Raw genomic sequence first — 14699 nt, 5'->3', positions numbered from 1 at the left:
ATAGGTGGGAGGGAGAGGGGAGGCAGCCAGGAGGCGCCCAAGTAGGCCGAATCCTACCTAGGGTCTCCCCATGGCTGGCGCCCCCTGCCTTATTTGCCGGAGGGGGAAGGAAATAGGAGGGAGGAGGGAAGGAAGGGGGAGGCCGAATCCCCCCTTTCCTTCTCCCTTCCCCTCTTTCCTTCTCCTCTGGTTCGACCCATATGGGGGGGTGCACCGGCCCCTTGTGGCTGGTGCGTTTCCCTTCTTGGCCCATAAGGCCCATATCTTTTGCCGGGGGTGCCCGGAACCCCTTCCGGTGACCCTATGTACCCGGTACCCTCCGAAACACTTCCAGTGTCTGAATACTATCATCCTATATATCAATCTTTCTCGACCATTTCGAGACTCCTCGCCATGTCCGTGATCTCATCCGGGACTCCGAACAACATTCGGTCACCAAATCACGTAACTCATATATTACAATATCGTCACCGAATGTTAAGCTGTCGTTTCTTAAAGTTTGGGGTTGCCACACTTATGTCAAAAGGCTTCAGCCTGATAAGATCGAACCCAAATTGGAGAAGTGCACATTCGTAGGATACCCTAAGGAAACAATTGGGTACACCTTCTACCACAGAATCAAAGGCAAGATCTTTGTTGCCAAGAATGGAACCTTTCTAGAGAAAGGGTTTCTCTCGAAAGAAGTGAGTGGGAGGAAAGTAGAACTTGATGAGGTAATTATACCTTCTCTCAATTTGGAAAGTAGTCCATCCGAGAAATCCGTTCCCGTGATGCCTACACCAACTAGAGAGGAGGCTAATGATGATGATCATGAAACTTCAAATCATGTTAATACCGAACCTCGTAGGTCAACCAGAACACGATCGACACCAGAGTGGTACGATAATCCTGTTCTAGAAGTAATGCTACTAGACCATGGTGAACCTACGAACTATGAAGAAGCTATGATGAGCCCAGATTCTGCTAAATGTCTTGAGGCCATGAAATCTGAGATAGGATCCATGTATAAGAACAAAGTGTGGACTTTGTTGGATTTGCCCGATGATCAGCAACCCATAGAGAATAAATGGATCTTCAAGAAGACGACTGACACTGATGGTAATGTTACTGTCTACAAAGCTTGACTTGTCGCAAAAGGTTTTTCGACAAGTTCAAGGGGTTGACTACGATGAGACTTTCTCAACCATAGTGATGCTTAAGTCCATCCGAATCATGTTAGCAATTGTCACATTTTATGAAATCTGCCATATGGATGTCAAAACTGCATTCCTTAAATGGATATTTCTTAAAGAAGAGTTGTATATGATGCAACCAAAAGGTTTTGTCAATCCTAAAGGTGCTAAGAATGTGTTTTATACAAACTTTCGGAAAAGCCTATATTTACAAGAAAGTGAATGGGAGCTCTATAGCATTTCTAATATTATACTCCCTCCGTCTCAAAATAAGTGTCTCGGCTTTGTACTAGCCCTAATATAAATTTATACTAAGTTCCAGACACTTATTTTGGGACAGAGGGAGTATGTGGATGACATATTGTTGATTGGAAATGATATAGAATTTCTGGATAGCACAAAAGGATACTTCAATAAGTATTTTTCAATATAAGACCTCGGTAAAGCTACTTATGTATTGGGCATCAAGATCAATAGAGATAGATCGAGACGCTTAATATGACTTTTACAAAGCACACACCTTGAAAAGATTTTGAAGGAGTTCAAAATGGATCAGTCAAAGAAGGAGTTCTAGGCTGTATTGTAAAGTTTGAAGTTGAGTAAGACTCAAATCTCGACCACGACAGAAGATAGAGAAAGAATGAAAGTCATTGAAAGTGCTAGTTATCGACTAGAGGGGGGGGGGGTGAATAGGCGATTTTTATCAAAGTCTTCAAAACGTGGAAGTTTCGAAGACAAACAATAGAAATGACCTAATTGATATACAGCAGAAGATAAACTACAACAAGCAAGCCATAGTAAAGTATGCAATAGTGTTAACGTACAAAGACTAATAGCAGCTAGGTAGTAAGGATCCGGATGGAAGATAGTATGAAGCCAATCAACAATAGTAGTCAAGCAATGAAGTCAAACAGATAAGACAGATAGGCAATGACTTCACGAAGACAAACTCAAAGTAAAGGAGGGAAGGGATAGAACCAGTCACTTGTTGAAGACACAGGATTTGTTGGACCAGTTCCAGTTGCTGTGACAACTGTACGTCTGGTTAGGGAGGCTGAGATTCAACTCAGAAGACCGTGTCTTCACCTTATTCCCCTTGAGCTAACGACACACAGTCCTCGCCCAATCACTCTGGTAAGTCTTCAAGGTAGACTTCCGAACCTTCACAGACTTCGTTCACCGGCAATCCACAATGACTCTTGGACGCTCAAAACGCGACGCCTAACCGGCTGGAGGATACACAGTCTCAAGTGTAATAAGTCTTCAGGTCACACAGACAAAAAGACTTCAGTGATGCCTAACACTCTTTGGCTCTGGGTGTTTGGGCTTTGTCCTCGCAAGGATTTCTCTCTCAAAGGCTTCGAGGTGGGTTGCTCTCAAAACGACAAAAGCCATAAACTAATTCTGAGCAGCCACCAATTTATGGTGTAGGGGGTGGGCTATTTATAGCCACAAGGCAACCCGACCTGATATGTCCGAAATGACCCTGGGTCACTAAGGATCTGACACGTGTTCCAACGGTCAGATTTCAAACACACACGACAACTTTACTTGGGCTACAAGCAAAGCTGACTCATCCAGCTCTGGATAAGATTTGCTCTTATTGTCTTCGCTCGAAGACATAGGATTTGGGTTGCGCATCACTTCAGTCACTCTGACTTAGTTCACTTGGACCCCACTTAACAGTACGGTGGTTCCTATGACTCAACAAAGAAGAAAAGGAAACAACGAAACAACTCAGTCTTCGCGCTCCATAGTCTTCACTCAATGTCTTCTCATGTCATAGTCTTCAATGTGAACATCTTCACACACCACCATTGTCTTCAATGTCTTCATACATTTTTAGGGGTCATCTCCGGTAGGTAAACCGAATCAATGAGGGACACTACCCGCGTTATCCTGCAATTCTCACAAACGCATTAATCCCTCAACCAACTTTGTCGTCAATACTCCAAAACCAACTAGGGGTGGCACTAGATGCACTTACAATCTCCCCCTTTTTGGTGATTGATGACAAAGTGGTTGAAGTTTTTAACGGGAAATAAGTATGTGAAATTGTAAAGGATAGCGTATTGTCTTCATAAGTGGCAAGGGCTCCCCCTGAAGATGTGCATATAAATAATTTGCTTTTGGAATGCAAATGCACATGGCAGGTTATACTTGTGGAGATCCTCTTCAACTTATGAAGATAATTCATCATGCATGAAATGATATAGCTAAGAGAATGACATGCATAATGAAAAATGGACATCTGCAGAATGATCTAAGTGCGGAAGTTATCATCGCACGTGGAAACGCAAATAAGTAGTAGACGACCATCAAGTTTAAGTGTTACAACTCAAAGAACGAAGTGTATCAAAGGCAAGAGTTGTAAGCACTAGGCAAAAATATAAAGCAACCGCCCTTATGAACCCGCTTGAAGACTATCAACTCATATGCTTCTCCCCCTTTTGTCAGTAATGACCAAAAAGGTTTGAAAACATAGAGCATCCTACTCGTCTTCTTGAGGAGTAGGTGAAGCAGCAGGGTTGTCGTTGTTGGTTGGCGGTGCAGACGAACTTGGTGCAGTGTCGATGCGTGCAGAAGTAGGGGGCGGTGAAGTTGCATCGTCTTCATCATCGATCACATTGGCATTTACAGTTGCCACGGAGGAAGAATAGTCAGAGTCTTCAAGAGATGGAGTTCTACGTAGGACAACATTCCGTGGAGGAGTGGAGTCAAACTTGAATCTTTCAGTGAAGCCATCGTCTTGAAGATCTACTTCAGCACCGAGCAGGGTCAAACTCTTCCATGATCGCCGACAAGTTTCGTGAGTGACAAATGTATTCTTGGTGGCAAGGTTTCAAATGCGATTTACATCCACCAAGAGGCTTTGCATCTGACGCTTGAGCCAAAAATGATGCTTATCCTGTTTCTGATGCAGAGCCACAAGAAGTTCTCGGTCATTGAGGACCCGAGAGCGCTTCTTTGGCCTTTGAGCAATTGTGCTCTTAGTAGCTTCAGTTGGTGCACGATGAGGCAGACGAGTGTTTCCAGCCATCGGATAGACACGCGTGACAGCTTGGACTCCTTCCATAGGCTGAGTGAAGCTTTGATGTTCAGCATTTTGAAGACAAAGAGGCTTCTTGGCAGGTTCAGGATATATGGCTTCAACTGACATATCAACCTCTGGTAGGAAGATCACATGATTGCGAGCAGATGGTTGATAGTTGACAGTAGAGTGTTGCTTGATGAGGCGCATGACCCATGGAGCATAGAACTTCAGTCCGAAAAGGTCAGATCCAGATGCAGCCAGTTGCCTGATGAAGAAATCTTGCGCATTGAAGCTGATGCCATTGAGGATGTAAAAGACCAATGTCTTCATGGCTCCTTCAAGTTTTGCAGCTGATGAATGTCCTTTGATCGGCCATAGACTCCTCCTGATGATATGATATATAGTGCGCGGCAGATACTCAAGGTCATCAACAAAGAACTCCTTTGGATATTCAGCATCACGTGGCAAAGGCTTCATCATGCTCAACATCTGGCTCATATTGGTTCAGGCTTATGGAAGATGCTCTCCAGTGCATTGCGGTGGTTTTGACAACCAGGTTCATATAGCTCTCCGGGAGTGGATAGGCCTGTAAGCTCAATGATGTCAAGAGCTTTGGCTTCATGATGAACATTTCCTGTCATCCACTCGAGAACCCATGTCTTCGTATCTCTGTTATAACCGCGAATGTGGAGCGTAGCATAGAATTGAAGCAATAACTCTTCATTCCAATGTTCTCTGTCTGTCACAAAGCTAAGCAGACCAGCATCACGAAAGCAGTCAAGTGCTTCTTCTAAGCATGGCAGTCCTGCAATGGCTTCAGTGTCGAGGCGCATATGAGGGAAAATGCGCCCTTGATCATACAGAACACAAGAGTAATAGCTTCGCTGCTGATGACTCCAGAACCGATCTGATGATATTCTTGGCTTCGTGTAGGGGTTCTTTGAGCTGTCAAAGAATGTGTTGTGGCTCTTGAAGCCATTTGCATTGAAAGACCCGACAGATGTGGCAGTACCTGGAAACCTTGGCAGTCTTGGCTTTGGCTTCTGGACCTGAGGCCTATGCTCAATGTGATAGTCAAATTGAGGACCAGAGACAATAGGCGGAGGGACCAGAACGGGCCATCTTACTGTGATTAGCTCGCCATGGTTGTATGCTTACTCAATTGTATAGGGCCTTGGTGGCGGAACATGAGCAGTGGCAGCAACAGCGGCTTCGGGCTGCACAACAGAAGGTTCAGGAGCATTGTCAGCATTGACTTCTAGTACAGTGCTTGGGACAGGCTCCACATTAGCTTCAGCCATGACTATGTCATTGGCTTCATTGGTGTTGGTGGTGGCAGCCTCAAGGTTTTCAACCTCCACTTGCTGAGCTGGAGGGTCAGGCACAGACACGTTCACTTCATGAACAACTTCTTCAGGAATGGGAGGAGTAGGGACACGTTCTTCTTGACGTTCATCATCGGCTGATGCTGCCGGATTGTCTTCAGCAGCTGGTGCTTCAGACTCGGAGACATTCACAGCAGGAGTGGCTTCTGAAAACACTTGACGTGCAACAGGTTGATGGTGCACTTCTCCTTATGGAACGCTCGGAAGAGGGACTTGATGCCTTGGTCCTTTGCGAAACCTTTGTAGTATAGGCGACGCCTTTGGAGATGGAGTGGGCAGGTCCTCATCCTCTTCAACTTGCACGGATGGTGTGACTTGTTGTTGGGGAGTACAGGGGGAGTCTTGTTGTTGTGGGCGATCAGCCCATGAAGCATCTTGAGCAATTGGCGTCAGAGGACGACCAATGCTGATGATTTCGCTGTTCGTACGAATAGGCGATGATACCACATTGTATTCAATTTGAGGAAGAACTTCATCATCTTCAACATTGTCATGGTGACCAATGTCTTCAGCAGTGATGGGATCAACTGCTGGAATCTCTTTAGCTTCAGGAGCCTCTGTGGAAGCAGGCTCATGAATAGTCATGCGAAGTTCTTGGGTTGCAGATGCAAGACGAACCACCGAGATGGGTTCAACAACAAGGGGCTCTGTGGGAGCAGCCCGACTCTTCTTGGTCTTCCGCTTCTTCTTGGAGGGAGCAGCATCAGAGGCTTCTCAGGTTTTCCTTTTTCTGGCTTCAGCCTCTGCAGCCCTCGTTTTCTTCTATTCTGAAGCGTTTGACGTGACTTTTGGCTTCGAGCCAGTCATGCTGCTTGGGAAGACAATACGAGGTTCATCTTGCCTTGAAGGTGCAGGTTGGACAATCGATTTCTTCTTCTTTGCAGCCATCCTGGGGTCGATGCCAGGACGACCAAGAGCCTTGCGCTCTTCAGCCTCATTGTAGGCAAGCACACACTTGTTAGCCAGATTTTTCATGCGCTCTCTGGAGCCTCGAGCTTCCTCACGCTTCTTGTGAAAGGCTTCTTTGAGCTCGTGCAACATGATCTTGAAGTTCTTGACATCTTGCACGTTGAGCGTGGCCACATGCTTCTTGAACTGAGCCTTTTCATAGTCAATCTTGTGCTTCAGTTCGACGATGCGCTGAGCAATAGCTAGCTCAGAAGCACTGGCGCCATTGAAGGCGACGCTGAGGCCAATTGGAAGTTGCAGATCATCAAAGCTGAGATTTGGTGTGTCAAACCACTCATCAATGAAGTTATGGATGATTGCCACGTCAAAGAGAGGCAAGTTGTTGAAGATCTCTGCTTCTTCCTTGCTCTTGATCAGTTGCTCAAGAGCATCATCTGCAAGATCGTCATCGCTGGACAGATCAATGTGCTCTTCACGTAGAATAGCAGCAGGAGTCAAAGCCTGATCAGTACTCTTGATGATTTTCTTTTTCTTCTCCGTCTTCTTGGAGATGCGTGAAAGATCTTCAGACTGCACACTGGCTTCAGGAGGTGCAGTGGCAGTGGCTTCACACGAGAAGCTTTTGGAGGTGCAGCTGATGATGAAGCCTTAATCTTCTTTGGCTTCTGCGGCCTTGGAGGAGGAGCTGGGGCTTCATCAGAATCAGCATCATTGTCAGAATGATCCACTTTGGCACCTTGTACCAAGATGTAAGAGATGAGGCCATCAAGGTTTGCAAAGGGGCCAATTCTATTTTCTTCAGCTTCACGTGTGCCATCATCACGGGGAGTAGAGGGACCAGGATTGAAGTCTAATCCCCATGACTTCTTGTTTTCCTTTGCCGAAGCCTTAGCATACTGGAAGTTGCGCTTGAAGAGATTGTCGTCACGACACCAGAGCAATGATGATGGGTCGGCTTCTTCAGGCTGTGGTCCAAGGACCATGCAAGGATAGAATTCTTGTGCAATGGCTTCAACTTTGTTCTTGGGGGGAAGGCCTCGATAGAGAATATCACCCCAAGGACTCTTGATAGCATCAGCATACTCCTGGGTCACGAATTTGTACTTGAACCATTGTTCAACCCAATAGCGTCGAATCCATTGGATTCGAGTCCTGCGTTGATTATAATCCTCTTCAGGATCTGTTTTGTAGATTTTTGCAAGATCATCAGGCAGATCCTTTGAAGTTCCCCCACGACGCTGTCTGCCACCCTTCCTTACTGATTTCTCTGCAGCCATGAACTTCAAACTGAATGGTTTCAATAGGTTCAAAGGCTTCAAGGGCTTTCGCTTGCTGGTCAGACAGGAACTGGCTTCGGGAGATTGAATGTGTTGCTGTAAGAATTCTGCAAATGAATGCAGACTATGAGAACCTAGGGATTCTCCCACGGACATGTACCTATGACAGCATTAGAGATGCGAGGGAAGGGGAAGAGGTCATATGCATTCTCAGAAGATTTTGAAGATAAATCAGTTTGAAGACATTGACATCATGTTGCGAAGACATTCACTTATATGTTGAGAGTCGGTTCCAGATTTTTACGAATCCGTGAATAAGTACAAGTGCGGAATCTAACTAGATGTGAAGCGTGAATATACTAGGCAGTATGAGATGCAGATAGAATAGATCTAACTTTGTATAGACAGAAACCAATTTTGGTAAATTGGATGAATCATTGAGGATCAAAAAGCTGGTAAAAATAGAGTTATATTTACCACACGAAGAACTGCTAGATGGGATGAATAGGAGACCGAGCAGTTCAATCCACTGTGCCCTAACTTGGCGACGGAGGACACCTACGGCGGCGGCGGAGAGGACGACGCCCGCGGCCGGCGTGAGGACGGTGTCGGAGAAGTCGCGGCAGCTAAGCGCTTCGTCGCCGGCGTCGTAGAGAGCTAGCGGTGGCGCTAGGGTTTTGACGAGGTGGAGAGGTGGAAGAAGGTTTTCTTGACCGCAGGGGGCACATATTTATAAGTAGGTCTGCGACACAGCGCAATTACGCAGGTGCCCTTGTCTGTTCACATCCGTGGGACACGTGGCAAGAATGCAACATACTCAGAGTTGTCCCACGTTCCCACGCCCGCCAAGTTTGTCGGATGGTTGTTCCGGCTTCTCCGGATATCGACAATAAAAATGAATCATTTAAAGAGGACTTGATGTTTGTCTCTGTGTCTTCTGCTGACAAGGATACAGAGAAGACATTCGACAGTTTCAACAGAATGCATATGATTTGGACAGATAGAGTTTGAGATAGTAAGCATAGAGAGATTAGGGTCCGATCACATTCACTTAGTTCAAAAGATTCAACAATGAAGACATAGCAACAAGTGAATGCTGTAGAGGACAGAATACTAGTATATATATATATATATGAGAAAGCAATCAACTCAACACAGTGAAGTAGATCATGAAGGTAAGTTGAAAGTTGAAGACAAATCAATATGCGAAGATATTCAACAATAACGCCATGAGTGAAACACTTCAAACCAAGAAATTTTGGTGGTGGCGTTACCCACCGTATAGGAAGTATTAGACCCAGACACGGCGCACAATTATCGTGGCGCTCCGAAGTCAAATTCCACGTTAATGTATTCACACTCAGAATGTAAGTCTTCATTGATTGAAGATATACTTTACTTCGTGTGTTGCACATCTAAGTCATCAACATGCATAAGTGTTAGGATGTGTGCCTGATCACAGGACATTTGAGGATTCCAAGATATTTAGCTCACACCGTAACTTGCAAAACCTTTTCTCATCCAAGGGCTTTGTGAAGATATCTACCAGTTGCTCTTCAGTGTTGATGTGAATGATGTCAATATATTTCTTCATGACATGATCTCTGAGAAAATGATGACGAATTTCAATGTGCTTTGTCTTCGAGTGATGAACTGGATTGTTGGCAATCTTGATGGTGCTTTCGTTGTCGCAGAAGAGAGGGACTTGCTTCAGATTGATGCCATAGTCCTTGAGAGTTTGCTTCATCCACAGAAGCTGAGCACAACAAGATCCAGCAGTAATGTATTCAGATTCAGTAGTTGAGAGTGATACACAGTTTTGCTTCTTTGAAGACCAACAGACAAGTGATCGTCCCAGAAAGTGACATGTTCCTAATGTTGACTTGCGATCCACCTTGTCACCAGCATAATCAGCATCCGAGAATCCAACCAGATCAAATCTTGAGCCCTTTGGATACCATAATCCGAGTGTTGGGGTGTAAGCCAAATATCTAAGAATTCGCTTCACAGCTAAGTGATGCGATTCCTTTGGTGCCGCTTGGAATCGAGCACACATGCAAACACTAAGCATAATATCTGGCCTAGATGCACATAGATAAAGTAAAGAACCAATCATGGAGCGGTATACCTTTTGATCGAACTCTTTACCGTTGTCGTCGGGACCAAGATGATGTTTGGCTGGCATTGGCGTCGTGTAACCTTTGCAATCTTGCATGCAGAACTTCTTCAGACAGTCTTTGAGATAATTTTTCTTGAGATATGAAGATGCCATTTCTTTGCTGACGAATTTGAAGACCAAGGAAGAACTTCAGCTCGCCCATCATGGACATCTGATATTGCTCTTGCATCATGTATCCAAACTCATCACTATACTTCTGATTGATGCAGCCAAAGATTATGTCATCCACATATATTTGGCATACAAACAGTTCACCATCATATGTCTTCGTGAAGAGTGTGGGATCGAGGGATCCTGGTTTGAAGCCTTTGCTCTTCAGGAAGTCTTTGATTGTATCATACCAAGCGCGAGGAGCTTGTTTGAGGCCATACAGTGCTTTGTTTAGTTTGTACACCATATCAGGATGTTTTGGATCTTCAAAGCCAGGTGGTTGAGCAACATACACTTCTTCTTCAATCTTGCCATTGAGGAAAGCACTTTTCACATCCATTTGATATAGCAAGATGTTGTGGTGATTAGCATAGGCTAGCAGTATGTGAATAGCTTCAAGCCTAGCCACAGGAGCAAATGTTTCATCGAAGTCAATTCCTTCAACTTGAATATATCCTTGTGCCACTAGACGTGCTTTGTTTCTGATGACTTGACCATGCTCATCTTGCTTGTTCCGATATATCCATTTAGTGCCAATAATGTTATGCTTGCGAGGGTCAGGGCGCTTGACAAGTTCCCAAACATTATTCAGCTTGAACTATTAAAGTTCTTCTTGCATGGCTTGAATCCATTCAGGTTCCATAAAGGCTTCAGCAACTTTCTTGGGTTCAGATATTGATACAAATGAAAAATGCCCACAGAAATTTGCTAACTGTGTTGCTCTTGAGCGAGTAAGCGGACCAGGTGCATTGATGCTATCAATTATCTTCTCAATTTGTACTTCATTTGCAACACGAGGATGAACTGGATGAAGACCTTGCTCATGCTAATCATTGTCATCATTGGAAGGATTGTCTTCGGTCTGAGCATTGTCTTCAGGTTGGTTTGATGCTGAAATGATAAGTTCCTCTTCAGGCTGTGCTTCAGAGGGCATGATTTCACCAGTTCCCATTAGCTTGATAGATTCACTGGAAGGAGCTTCATCTAATGTGCTTGGCAGGAGCTCTCGTTGTGAACCATTGGTTTCATCAAATCGCACGTCCACAGTTTCAACGATTTTGTAGTCAAAGAGGTTGAAGACTCTATAAGAGTGTGAATCCTTTCCAGAACCGAGCATGAAGCCTTCGTGTGCTTTAGGCTCAAATTTTGACTTGTGATGGGGATCCTTGATCCAGCATCTAGCACCAAAAACTCTGAAGTAGCTGACATTTGGCTTCTTGCCAGTAAGGAGCTCATAGGATGTTTTGCCCAGAAGCTTATGGATGTAGACACGGTTGATGATGTGACAAGTTGTATCAATAGCTTCAGCCAGAATTTTCTTGGTGTCTTGTACTCATCGAGCATTGTTCGAGCCATCTCAATGAGGGTTCTGTTCTGGCGCTCAACATTGCCATTTTGCTGAGGTGTGTATGGAGCAGAAAATTCATGAGTGATTCCCATTGTATCCAGATAAAGATCAAGCCTGGTGTTCTTGAATTCAGTGCCGTTATCACTTTTGATATGCTTGATCTTGACGCCATAATTGTTCATTGCTTGATTGGCGAATCGTCTGAAGACATCTTGTACTTCAGTCTTGTAGAGAATTATGTGCACCCATGCATATCTTGAGTAGTCATCAACAATGACGAAGCCATAGAGACACACGGTTGTTGTGAGGGTGGAGTAGTGAGTAGGGCCAAATAAGTCCATGTGCAACAGCTCGAAGGGTTGAGATGTTGTCATGATTGTCTTCGAGGGGTTCTTGGCCCTATTCATCTTCCCAGCTTCGCAAGCACCACACAAATGATCTTTCTTGAACTTGACACCTTCGATGCCTATGACATGCTTCTTCTTGACGAGAGTGTGTAAGTTTCTCATGCCAGCATGTCCCAGCCTCCGATGCCAGAGCCAGCATTCTGAAGCTTTTGCAAGAAGACATACGGCAAGTTGTGGACCTGCTGAGAAATCTACCATGTATAGATCACCTTTCCTATACCCTTCAAAGACTAGAGACTTGTCAGATTCCATTAGTACAAGGCAACGATATTTTCCGAATATCACAATCATGTTTAAGTCACAAAGCATTGAGACAGACATTAAGTTGAATCCAAGGGATTCAACAAGCATCACTTTATCCATGTGTTGATCCTTTGAGATTGCAACTCTACCTAGACCCAATACCTTGCCTTTACCAGTGTCAGCAAATGTGATTTGACTCTTGTTGTATGGACGTAAGGTTGAGTCCATGAGAAGACTTCGATCACCAGTCATATGATTAGTGCATCCGCTGTCCATAATCCATTATGAAGCACGAGGTGTCATACCCTACAGTGCAGTTAGGAGGATAGGCTTCACAAGGTATGTTGTGAAGCATAAGCATTTGACGCACACTTGGATTATCACAGCTTAGATGAAAGTTAGCACACAGTATGACAGGTAAGTGATTCATATGTGGAATACATAGTAAGTCATTTTATCATGCGTGACTTTGTGTTTTAGGTCCCTAGCAATAATATCGGACGCCTTTGATTGTTGGCTGGAGACCATGTTCTGCAAAAGAGAGTTAGTTCTTCTTCACCACCCACATCTTTAGGGGTGGCTTAGAAGCAATGAGTCTAAGTGCAGCATCTGAGAATTTTGGCTTTGGAGCCCTAGCAAATAGCCTTGCAGGAGATGAATGATACTCATATGAATAAGTAGAAAAGTTCTTAGTCCTATGAACATGGCGGTTTGAAGACACACGCACATATTCATAAGTTTGAGTACGATTTCCCTGCAAAACATTGGCGTTAGGGTGACTCAGGTGAGTCCTGTTTCCGTATGAAGCCGTTGGACCATGTGACGCCTTTGGTCTGGGGTTTGTCTTCTTCCCTGGAGGTGTCATGACAACATTCACAGGAAGATTCTCAAGACAGCTTTTGGGAACCCAGATCTTCTTCATTGACGGTCCATTCCTGCAGTTAGTACCAATATACCTGGCAAACACTTCACCATTCTGATTTTTGAACAGTTTATAGTTTGCATCAAAGGATTCATCAATGATAATAGGATTAGCACAGGTAAAGCCAGATAAGGTGGATGGATCCACTGAAGGTTCCTTTGCAGCAACCCATGTGGTTTTGGGATACTGCTCAGGCTTCCAGTAGGAGCCATCAACATTCATTTTCCTCTCGAACCCAACACCCTCTTTCCTAGGGTTTCGGTTCAGAATCTGCTTTTTGAGGACATCGCAAAGTGTCTGATGCCCTTTCAGACTTTTGTACATCCCTGTTTCAAGCAATGTCCTCAACCTAGCATTTTCATCAGCAATAGTAGTGGTATCCACAGCAGAGGGGTTAGTTACCACATCAGTAGTTGAAGATAGAGCAACAGTAGCAGCAGTGGAACATTCAGCAACAGAGGCAGCGTTATCACGCTCAATGCATTTTAAACATGGTGGTTCAAATCCATCCTGAGCGGAACCGATCTGTTGAGCGCGAAATGACTCATTCTCTTTTTGAAGATCTTCATGAGTTGCTTTCAATTTCTCAAGCTCTTGCTTCCTTTGACGATAATCATAGGAGAGCTTTTCATAAGTGGTTGAGAGCGTCTCGTGAAGACTTTCAAGTTCTTGATACTTAGCATGAAGATTTTTTATGTCTTCAACTAAGGACTGCGAACTTGTCATTTCCGCGTCCAACAGGTCATCGCTTTTGTCTAACAGTTTTTGAGTATGTTCCATAGCCCTTTGTTGTTCAGTAGCAATTTTAGCAAGTGTTTTGTAGCTGGGTTTAGATTCACAATTAGAGTCATCTTCACTTGATGTTTGAAAGTAAGCATCACGTGATTTTACCTTGGCACCGCGTGCCATGAAGCAGTAGGTGGGAGCAGGATCGTCCTTGTCATCATCAGCGTTGGTGTGGGAGTCATTGTCTTCAGTGTTGAAGATGGACTTGACAACGTAGGCTGTGGCTAGAGCCAGACTTGCAACGCCAGAGTCGGACTCAGCTTCAGATTCCACCTCTACCCCTCAGAAGCAGACTCCTCCTCTGAATACATTTCCTTGCCAACAAAAGCACGAGCCTTGCCAGATGAGATCTTCTTATGAGATGAAGACTTTGATGAGGACTTGGAAGAAGACTTTGATGATTTCTTCTTCTTCTTGTCATCAGAGTCATATTCCTTGCTCTTCTTCTTCTTCTCCTCGTTGTCCCACTGAGGACACTCAGAGATGTAGTGCCCCAGCTTCTTACACTTGTGACAGGTTCTCTTCTTGTTGTCTTGAGTGGAAGCATCATCATTTCTTGAACTGGATCGTGAAGACTTTCTGAAGCCCTTCTTCTTGGTGAATTTCTGGAACTTCTTCACAAGCATAGCAAGTTCCCTTCCAATGTCTTCAGGATCATCAGAACCGCAGTCATATTCTTCTTCTTCAGATGAGGAAACAACTTTTGCCTTCAAAGCACGAGTTCGACCATAGTTGGGGCCATAGATATCTCTTTTCTCAGAAAGCTGGAACTCATGTGTGTTGAGCCTCTCAAGTATATCAGACGGATCGAGAGTCTTGAAGTCAGGACGTTCTTGTATCATGAGGGCAAGGGTGTCAAAGGAGCTGTCAAGAGATCTTAGCAGCGT

Source organism: Triticum dicoccoides, chromosome 4B (assembly GCF_002162155.2).
Source record: "Triticum dicoccoides isolate Atlit2015 ecotype Zavitan chromosome 4B, WEW_v2.0, whole genome shotgun sequence".
Classification (NCBI taxonomy): Eukaryota; Viridiplantae; Streptophyta; class Magnoliopsida; order Poales; family Poaceae; genus Triticum; species Triticum dicoccoides.
The sequence above is the reverse complement of the archived record's forward strand: the minus strand, read 5'-3'. Positions refer to the sequence as shown.